Source organism: Onychostoma macrolepis, chromosome 05, assembly GCF_012432095.1.
Source record: "Onychostoma macrolepis isolate SWU-2019 chromosome 05, ASM1243209v1, whole genome shotgun sequence".
NCBI classification, from domain to species: Eukaryota; Metazoa; Chordata; class Actinopteri; order Cypriniformes; family Cyprinidae; genus Onychostoma; species Onychostoma macrolepis.
In genome coordinates, this window is record NC_081159.1 from 41,545,435 (window position 1) to 41,554,550 (window position 9,116).

A 9,116-nucleotide genomic window follows, 5' to 3' on the forward strand; every position below is an offset into this window, starting at 1 on the left:
GTAATTGTAAGAAATAATATAAAATACAAAAAATTTAATATTCTATAATATATTCAGGAATTTGATGCTAAACAGCATAACGATAAGAAATGAGTAAAAAAAATATCATTAAAAAAATATATATATATCTAAACATTTTTAGGTCAATGTGAAATCCTTTTTAATTTTGTAAAGTAATATATGTGTACATGAAACAGAAGCGTTATGGTGGGGAAAAAACAAATGTAGATGCGAGTTGATTTTTTTGCATTGGGAATTATTTGTTTGGACAAAAACATACTGTATCAAAACAAAATCAGGTTGAACGAGAGAAGTTACACTGTAAAAAGTGAAAGTTGACATAATAATTAAAAAAAAAAGTTAAGTGAACTTGACAATTCAATTAACATATTTTTTAATTATCATTTACTTAAAAATTTTAAGGCAACGGGTTTCCTCAATTTTTTTAAGTTAAGTCAACTTATCACTTTTTACAGTGTAAAAACTATTTAAATAAAACTCTTTTCAGCAGCGATAATAATAAGAAACATTAGAATGATTTCAAAAGGATCATGTGACACTGAAGACTGCCGTAATGATGCATTTGATCACAGGAATAAATTACATTTTACAATATATTCAAATGGAACATTTTAAATTGAAATAATATTTCACAATATTTGTGTTTTTACAGTATTTTTAATCAAATAAATGCAGCCTTGGTTAGCAGAAGAGACTTTCAGAAACATTACAAAAATACTGATTCTACGGGAAGAGCTAAAGACGTCTATACTGTTGCTATGGTTACATCCTCAGGCAAATGTGACTTCAGTTCTTAAACATCTAGATAGAAAAAAATTCGTACTCAACTGAAGTGGTGACGCATTCTTCAGAAGTCAGGTCTAGACTATTTCACTGGAGTGACTTCTTTTCATCAGAAGTTGTTTGTGAATCACGTTGATGTTAAAAGGATAGTGTAATTCAGCGGTTAAGTGGTTAATTGCAATCTGTAGTGCTTTTCCTTTGTGAGGTTCAAACCCCTGCCTCCTCACTTCACACCCTCACATTTTAGCACCACAAAGAGGAGTTATTCATTCATGTCAGTCCAGTGATCTCTCAAATATCCCAGTCATCTAGTCTGAATTCATTACTGAACAGACACGTGGGTGAGTCTTAGTCAGCGTCTCTACTGGTTCTGCCGTCTTTCTTGGGTTGATGAGTCTGAAATCTCTTCAGTTCAGACAGCAGCAGCCGCTCTGTTCAGCTCTGACTCTCAAACTGAGCAATGATGTTCTGCTAAAGACAGCACTGACAGACATTTTTACTAAATTAAAAAGATTAAAACTTCTCTGTACCGTTTAATATTTGTGACCCTGGACCACAAAACCAGTCTTAAGTGTCAATTTTTCTATATCTGGCTGAGATACAACTATTTGAAAATCTGGAATCTGAGGGTGCAAAAAAATCTAAATATTGAGAAAATCGCACTTAAAGTTGTCAAAATGAATTCTTAGCAATATATATTACTAATCAAAAACGACGTTTTGATATATTTACAGTAGTAAATTTACAAAATATCTTCATGGAATATGATATTTACTTAATATCCTAATGATTTTTGGCATAAAAGAAAAATCGATAATTTTGACCCATACAGTGTATTTTTGGCTATTTCTACAAAGCCCCAGTGACTTAAGACTGGTTTTGTGCTCCAGGGTCACATTTTAGATAAATGTCAGTCTTGTATTCTGAGAATTATTTTTCGTTGTTTTTGCAATTTTTTCCCTCTCATGTTTTATTTATATACCATTCAGAAGTTCAGGGGCAGGGGCAGGTTTTTAATTTTTTTATGTTTTTAAAAAATATATCTTCTGTTCACCAAGGCTGCATTTATTTGATCAAAAATACAGTGAAAACTGTAATGCGAAATGTTATTACAATTTAAAATAACAGTTTTCTATTTGAATATACTGTATTTTAAAATGTAATTTATTCCTGTGATGCAGTGCTGTATTTTCAGCATCATTGCTCCAGTCTTCAGTGTCACATGATCCTTCAGAAATCATTCTAATATGCTGATTTGCTGCTCAAGAAACATTATTATTATCATCATCATCATCCTCATCAATGTTGCTTTATATTTTTGTGGAAACCATGATTGGTTTTATTTTTCATGATTCTTTGAATCAAAAGCTCAAAAGAACAGCATTAATTTGAAATAGAAATCTTGTGTAACATTATAAATGTCTTTACTGTCACTTTTGGTCAATTTAATGTGTCCTTGCTGAATAAATGTATTGCAAGCAATTAAATAAATAAATAAATAGTTGAATGATAAATAAATACTATTGAGACCATTTATTATTATTATTATTATTATTAATTCTAGAATCCACGCAAGGTAAACCGACTTAACAATGTTAAAATTACTGTAATTCATGGGCTTATTGCTTTTCTGAAAATCTTCAAAGTACAATAAGAATTCAGAGTTGGAACTGTACATTTAAAAAATAATCAATTTAAAAAACACACACACACACACTCTAAGGACCAATTCTCACTATTAACTGTTTTCTTGTTAGCATGCTTATTACTAACATATTGGCTGTTTATTGTTGCTTAAGGCACATATTAATGCCTTATTCTGCATGAACTTAACCACTACCTTACTAATGGTTAATAAGCAGCAAAGTAAGATTTTGAGGCAAAAGTTGTTGTTAATAGTTACTGATTTCATTAACTCATTATTCATGAAAAAGTCCTCTTCAAATCAGGATCCTATCGGAGATGTAATAGAGTTCATAATTCAGTTTTTAAAGAGAATAATATAGTGAATATCTGAATTATGGGGTCAATAGACTTCACAAACCAGACTTTTTACTGCAGTAGCTCAGAGATATGAATTTATTTTGCATTCTCTTTCTATTCCTGCATGCCTCAAAATCCCGTTCATAAGAGTCTTACTGCTCCAAGCTGATTTGAGACTCTAGCGCTTTGATGTGAGCTTCAGACCGGCTCATCAGATACTGATGGCGGTTTGAGGTGCGTTACGCAAGAGGCTCTGACTCACAAAACCAGCTGCAGCAGCTGCCCGCTGCTGAAAGAAGAGCGAACCAGCCAACAATCACAGTGAAAAACATCAGTGAATGGAGGCATAGACCTTAAAGGGTTAGTTCAGCCAAAAATGAAAATTAGCCCATGTTTTACTCAACCTCAAGGCATCCTAGGTGTATTTGACTTTCTTCTTTCAGAGTAATATTAAAAATTGGGAGTAGGTGGAAGTAGTCAAATAAACCCATATTAAAACACGCCTCACACGGCTCCGGGGGGGGTGAATAAAGGCCTCCTGTGTTTTTGTAAAGAAACATATCCATATTTAAAACAATATAAACACCTTCTTCAGTCTTCAACCAGTAAAATGCATGCTCAATCGGGTTGATTGCAGAATATTCCACTTTTATTACCTTCAAAAACTCCTGGGTTGCTTTTGCTGTATGTTTTGGGTCATTATCCATTTGTGCTATGAAGCGCCGCCCAATCAGCTTTGCTGCATTTGACCGAATCTGTGCAGAGAGTATATCCCTGTTCACTTCAGAAATCTTCCGGCTGCTTTTGACTAAACACCAGTAACCCAGAGCCACTGGAAGCCATGCACGCTCGTGCAATCACACTGCTCCGTGTTTCACAGATGATGTTGTATGCTTTGGATCATGAGCTTTTCCAAGCCTTGCATTTAAAATATTTCAAATGTTTTGGCAACAAATTTTATTTTATTTGCCGTATCAAATATGAGACCGCAGGCTTTTTAGGGTTAATAAAAATCATCGAAATGGCACTGTGAATGTGTTTACAAAGAATATTTCATTTAGACTTATACATGGATTTGATGTAGTTTAGGGGGAAAACAATTCAGTAAACTATAATCAATGCTAATTCTTGACCCAGAGTATAACCAGCATCTCTGACGGCTTCAGACTGGTCTTGCATTGTACAAAAATGTTGTATCATTCATCCCGCATCAGTATCATGAGATTTGTTGTATGAGCTCATACATGAGTCTGTTTCTTTTGGGCATCAGAATCATTCACAGGCTCATGTGCTGAGAAAGCACTTCATTAATAGGCAGACATTCCCACGGCGCGGTCCTGAGCGCTGAACAGGGCAGCAGCAGATCTAAAGAACAGGAGCTGTAAATAATGCATGAGCAGCATGTGTGCCTGGCGTCAGGGAAGCTTGTCACGTAATGAGAGAGGAAACACTTTAAACTGAGTGCAATGTGGAGAACCATAAGTGGACATTCTCTGTTAGCGTTGGGGAATTTTGACCTGAATTTTGAAGATTTATAATAAAGCAGTTCTCAACTGGTGGGTCGTGACCCAGAAATGTCACTGACAAGCAGGGAAACAACTGTCACTTGGTGAAACAGCTAATATTAATACAATATTTGGTGCAGTGTTTTGATACAGTTTGTTAAGGTTCAAGGTTGCATTTTTCATGTTAATATTTTTGCATGTTGTTCGATCTATGAGTGCATGGTCATTTTTAATACATTTTGTTTTGGCCTTCATTTGACCAGTCAACAAATTTAAATGAAATTTTGATTTAATTAATTACATAACAATAATTGGTCAAATTAATGACACATATACAGTATATAATTAATTTAAGCATTTGATAAAATTAGTTAATGCCATTAAATAATATCCATTTTGCAGCTTTCGTCAGCAAATATTGCAGTGTATATAAAATAAAAATAATTTATTTAGTTAGTGTAAGTGTGGTTAGTGTTAGTGTAATTTATGCATTTAATACAGTAATTTAATGTCATTAAATACTATTCATTTTGCAGCTTTCTTCAGCAAATATTAAAGTGTACTGTATATAAAAATAAAAAATAAAATGTTATTTATTTATTTAGTTCATTCATTAGTATAATTTATGCATTTGACAATTTAATGTCATTGAATAACATTTATTTTGCAGCTTTCTTCACTAAATATTAAAGTGTACTGTATATAAAAAATATATATTTAGTTTGCTCGTTAGCATAATTTTTAAGCATTTGACACAATAGTTTAATATCATTGAATATATTCTTTTACAGCTTTCATCAGAAAACATTACAGTATATGTATATAAAATAAAATCTATATTGATTTATTCAGTAATTTATGCATTTGACAATATTATAATGTCATTGAAAATAAAAGAAAAATAAATATTATTAATACATATATTTTTTTATTATTATTTTGTTTAATATACAGTACTGTTATATTTGAGTGAAGATAATTCAGTGGTATTAAATTATTGTGCCAAATGTGAAAGTTATTAAATAGATTTTTTATTATTTTTTTAATTGTCTTTGCAAGTATAATATTGGTTTTATTTGCAAATCATTGATTATACGTTCCACGTTACTTATTTCACAGTCGACTCTAACAATTGTTCAAAGGTTTAAGGGGTGATCCACAGCTCATACAGTATATTCATGTATTCTATCTGCAATATTTTCTGGTCTGTTTGCATACAGAAGCAAGTATGATGAACAGTTCTGTTACTTGATGTCTGGGCAGTTGAGAAGCATTGTGCAGAAGTTGCTCTGTGCGTGTGTGCGTGTATGTGTGTGTACGTGTGTGTGTTGTGCTGACTGCGGCTGGGTTTCATATGTGCAGGGATCAGTCTCTTGTTGAAGCTCCTCTGTCAGTGATCGGCCAGCAGGTGTTTGTGTGCTGTTCAGCACATTTCTTCCCTTCCTGGAGTCAAATCAATACAGAGAGCTGGAAGCCAGACTCAGTCTGCTGAGGATTGAATGTCCTCATGTGAGCTGAGTGATGCTAGCGGGGCTTCAGCAGCAAGGTCAAGAGTAAACCCTATCTATCTATCTGTCTATCTGTCTGTCTATCTGTCTAGCTGTCTATCTATCTATCTATCTATCTATCTATCTATCTATCTGTCTATCTGTCTATCGGTCTATCTGTCTATCTATCTGTCTGTCTGTCTGTCTGTCTATCTATCTATCTATCTATCTATCTATCTGTCTGTCTGTCTGTCTGTCTGTCTGTCTGTCCGTCTGTCCGTCTGTCTGTCTGTCCGTCTGTCCGTCTGTCCGTCTGTCCGTCTGTCCGTCTGTCTATCTATCTATCTGTCTGTCTGTCTGTCCGTCTGTCTATCTATCTGTCTGTCTGTCTGTCCGTCTGTCTGTCTGTCCGTCTGTCTATCTATCTGTCTATCGTTCTATCTGTCTGTCTATCTATCTATCTATCTATCTATCTATCTATCTATCTGTCTGTCTGTCTGTCTGTCTGTCTGTCTGTCTGTCTGTCTGTCTGTCTGTCTGTCTGTCTATCTATCTATCTATCTATCTATCGTTCTATCGTTCTATCGTTCTGTCTATCGTTATACCTATCTATCTATCTATCTATCTATCTATCTATCTATCTATCTATCTATCTGTCTGTCTGTCTGTCTGTCTGTCTGTCTGTCTGTCTGTCTATCTATCTATCTATCTGTCTATCTATCTATCTATCTATCATTCTATCTGTCTATCTATCTATCTATCTATCTATCTATCTATCTATCTATCTATCTATCTATCTATCTATCTATCTATCTATCTATCTATCTCTATCTATCTATCGTTGTGTCTATCGTTATACCTATCTATCTATCTATCTATCTATCTATCTATCTATCTATCTATCTATCTATCTATCTATCTGTCATTATATCTTTCTATCGTTGTATCGTTCTATTTTTCTATCCATTGATCTGTTCTTTTGTTATATCGTTCTATCCATCTTTCTATCCACCTACCTATGGTCTGTCTAGCAATCTATCTATTGTTCTATCTCTCATTCTTTCGTTCTGTTATTCCATCCATCCATCCGTCCATTGTTCTATCTATCCATCTCTTCATCTATCTGTTGTTATATCATCCATCTATCATCGTTCTTTTTCTGTCGTTCTATCATTCTGTCAATCTATCATTCTATCCATCCATGTATTTATCGTCCATCGATCTGTCTATCAGTCTGTCTATTCATCATACTTTTTGATCTGTTGTTCCTTCATTCTGTCCATCTGTCATTCCATCCGTCCATCCATCTATCGATCTGTCTATCAATCTATCTCTCCATTGTTTTGTTCTTCTTTCATTCCATCCAACTATCCATCCATCTTTCTATCATTCTATCCATTGTTCTTTTTGTTCTCTCAATTGTTCTATCGTTCTTTCATTCTATCCATCCATCCATTCATTGTTCTATCTATCCATCTCTTCATCGAGCTGTTGTTCTGTCTCATGTTCCATCTATCGTTCTCTCTCTCTCTCTCTCACTCATCTCAGTGTACAGTATACAGCAGCAGCTCGCGAAGTTTTGGAAACGAGCCATAAAGAGGATTTCTAATGAATAAAATGAAAGCGCTGATTTGTCTCGAAGCCATCAGTCACGGAGGCCTGAATGAATACATCATAATTACAGCGTTTTCCTCTAATACATGTGAGTTGTTGTGTTTTTAATCGCTTTTTACGGCAAGTGTCGTGTGATCAACACACAATGCCGGCTCATTTGCATTCTTGTACTTTTCACACCAGTGTAAGGTCGTTTGTAGTGAAATGACAAGCTGTCTTGAATAATTACTGTAGGACGAGGAGGATGCTGTGTTTATAAGCTGCTTTCACAGCTGTGTGTTTGATTACATGTGTTCTTCAGGTTCTTTGTTGATCTTATTAACCCACATTGGTCAGCGTTCGACAGACTGATTGTCCCCGTGGAGGTCCTTTAGTAGAATTTGTGAGTATCGATCTGCTCCCCATCAAACACTTTAACTCAAATCCCTTTAATTGTAATGGATTCAAGCAGCATTCACAGCAAACATTCTTCTTTTTCTGAACCGCAATAGTAGAGGATACAGTGCTTTTAAAGTTCTCATAAGGGCTTTCATATGTGATTTTATATGTTTCAAACAGCTAAAGTTGATGCAAAAATGCATTTTTGTTGTGTTTAATAATTGTATACCTGCTTGAATTTGTCTGGAAACGCTAGGCTGTCATCACCCCTTTTACAAATCTAGTAATTTGCATATTTAGATGTTGGTCTGCCAAATAATAATAATAATGATGATAATAATAATAATTATTAGTAGTAGTAGTAGTAGTAGTGTTCATATAGGTCACACTTTTGCCTCAAACTCCTAATTTGCTGCTTATTAATAGTTAGCAAGGTAGTTATTAAGTTTAGGTATTGGGTGGGATTAGGGATGTAGAATATGGTCATGCAGACTATGTGCCTTCTAATTTAAGTACTAATAAACGGCAAATAATAGGCATGCTAATAAGCAACTAGTAAGAAATGGTCCCTATTTTAAAGTGTTGCCTTAATATAATACTATTATATTAATAATATAATTATATAATACAAATACATTATATACAATTCTACACTGACTGACTGACTGACTGACTGACGACGCATTTATATAGCGCTTTCATTGTGTATTGCTATACACCCAAAGCGCTTTACAATCATGTGGGGGGGTCTCTCCTCAACCACCACCAGTGTGCAGCGTCCACTTGGATGATGCGACGGCAGCCACAGGACAACGGCGCCAGTGCGTTCACCGCACACCAGCTACAGGTGGAGAGGAGAGAGAGATAGAGCCAATCAATTAACACTAATAATGATATAATTATTTATGGTTCACGTAATATTATTATCATATATAATATTATTGATTGTAATTGTATTCTGTTAAATGTAATGATATAATAATATATTATTTATAATAATTACAATGATAACAATAGTCACATTTTAGCTGAATGTGGCTGTAATTAATAATAATAATAATAACAACGGGTATTATTGTTAATGTATTTATTTGTTTTCTCCAGTTATTATAAGGTCCAGTTAGCTTACAAAACACTGTGGATGGAAGTACTTTGATGGTACTTTGATCTATCTCGTGTTATTTGGTACACAAAGGTATTTCAAAGAATACCATGGTATTACTGCAGCACAAATCTAGAAAGAAATCGTGGTAACACCATAGTATTGGCATTTGGTATCATCACTGTACTACCACGGCACCCCCAAAGTACAGTTTTGTAAGGGCAGACACGGAATATACAGACT

General features: G+C 34.3%; 1 protein-coding gene across 1 annotated transcript in view; it reads left to right on the forward strand.

Annotated features, from left to right (window-relative positions):
• Positions 1–9,116, forward strand: part of rabl6a (RAB, member RAS oncogene family-like 6a) — a 102,099-nt gene that overhangs the window by 56,544 nt on the left and 36,439 nt on the right. The gene's annotated exons all lie outside the window — the stretch shown is intronic.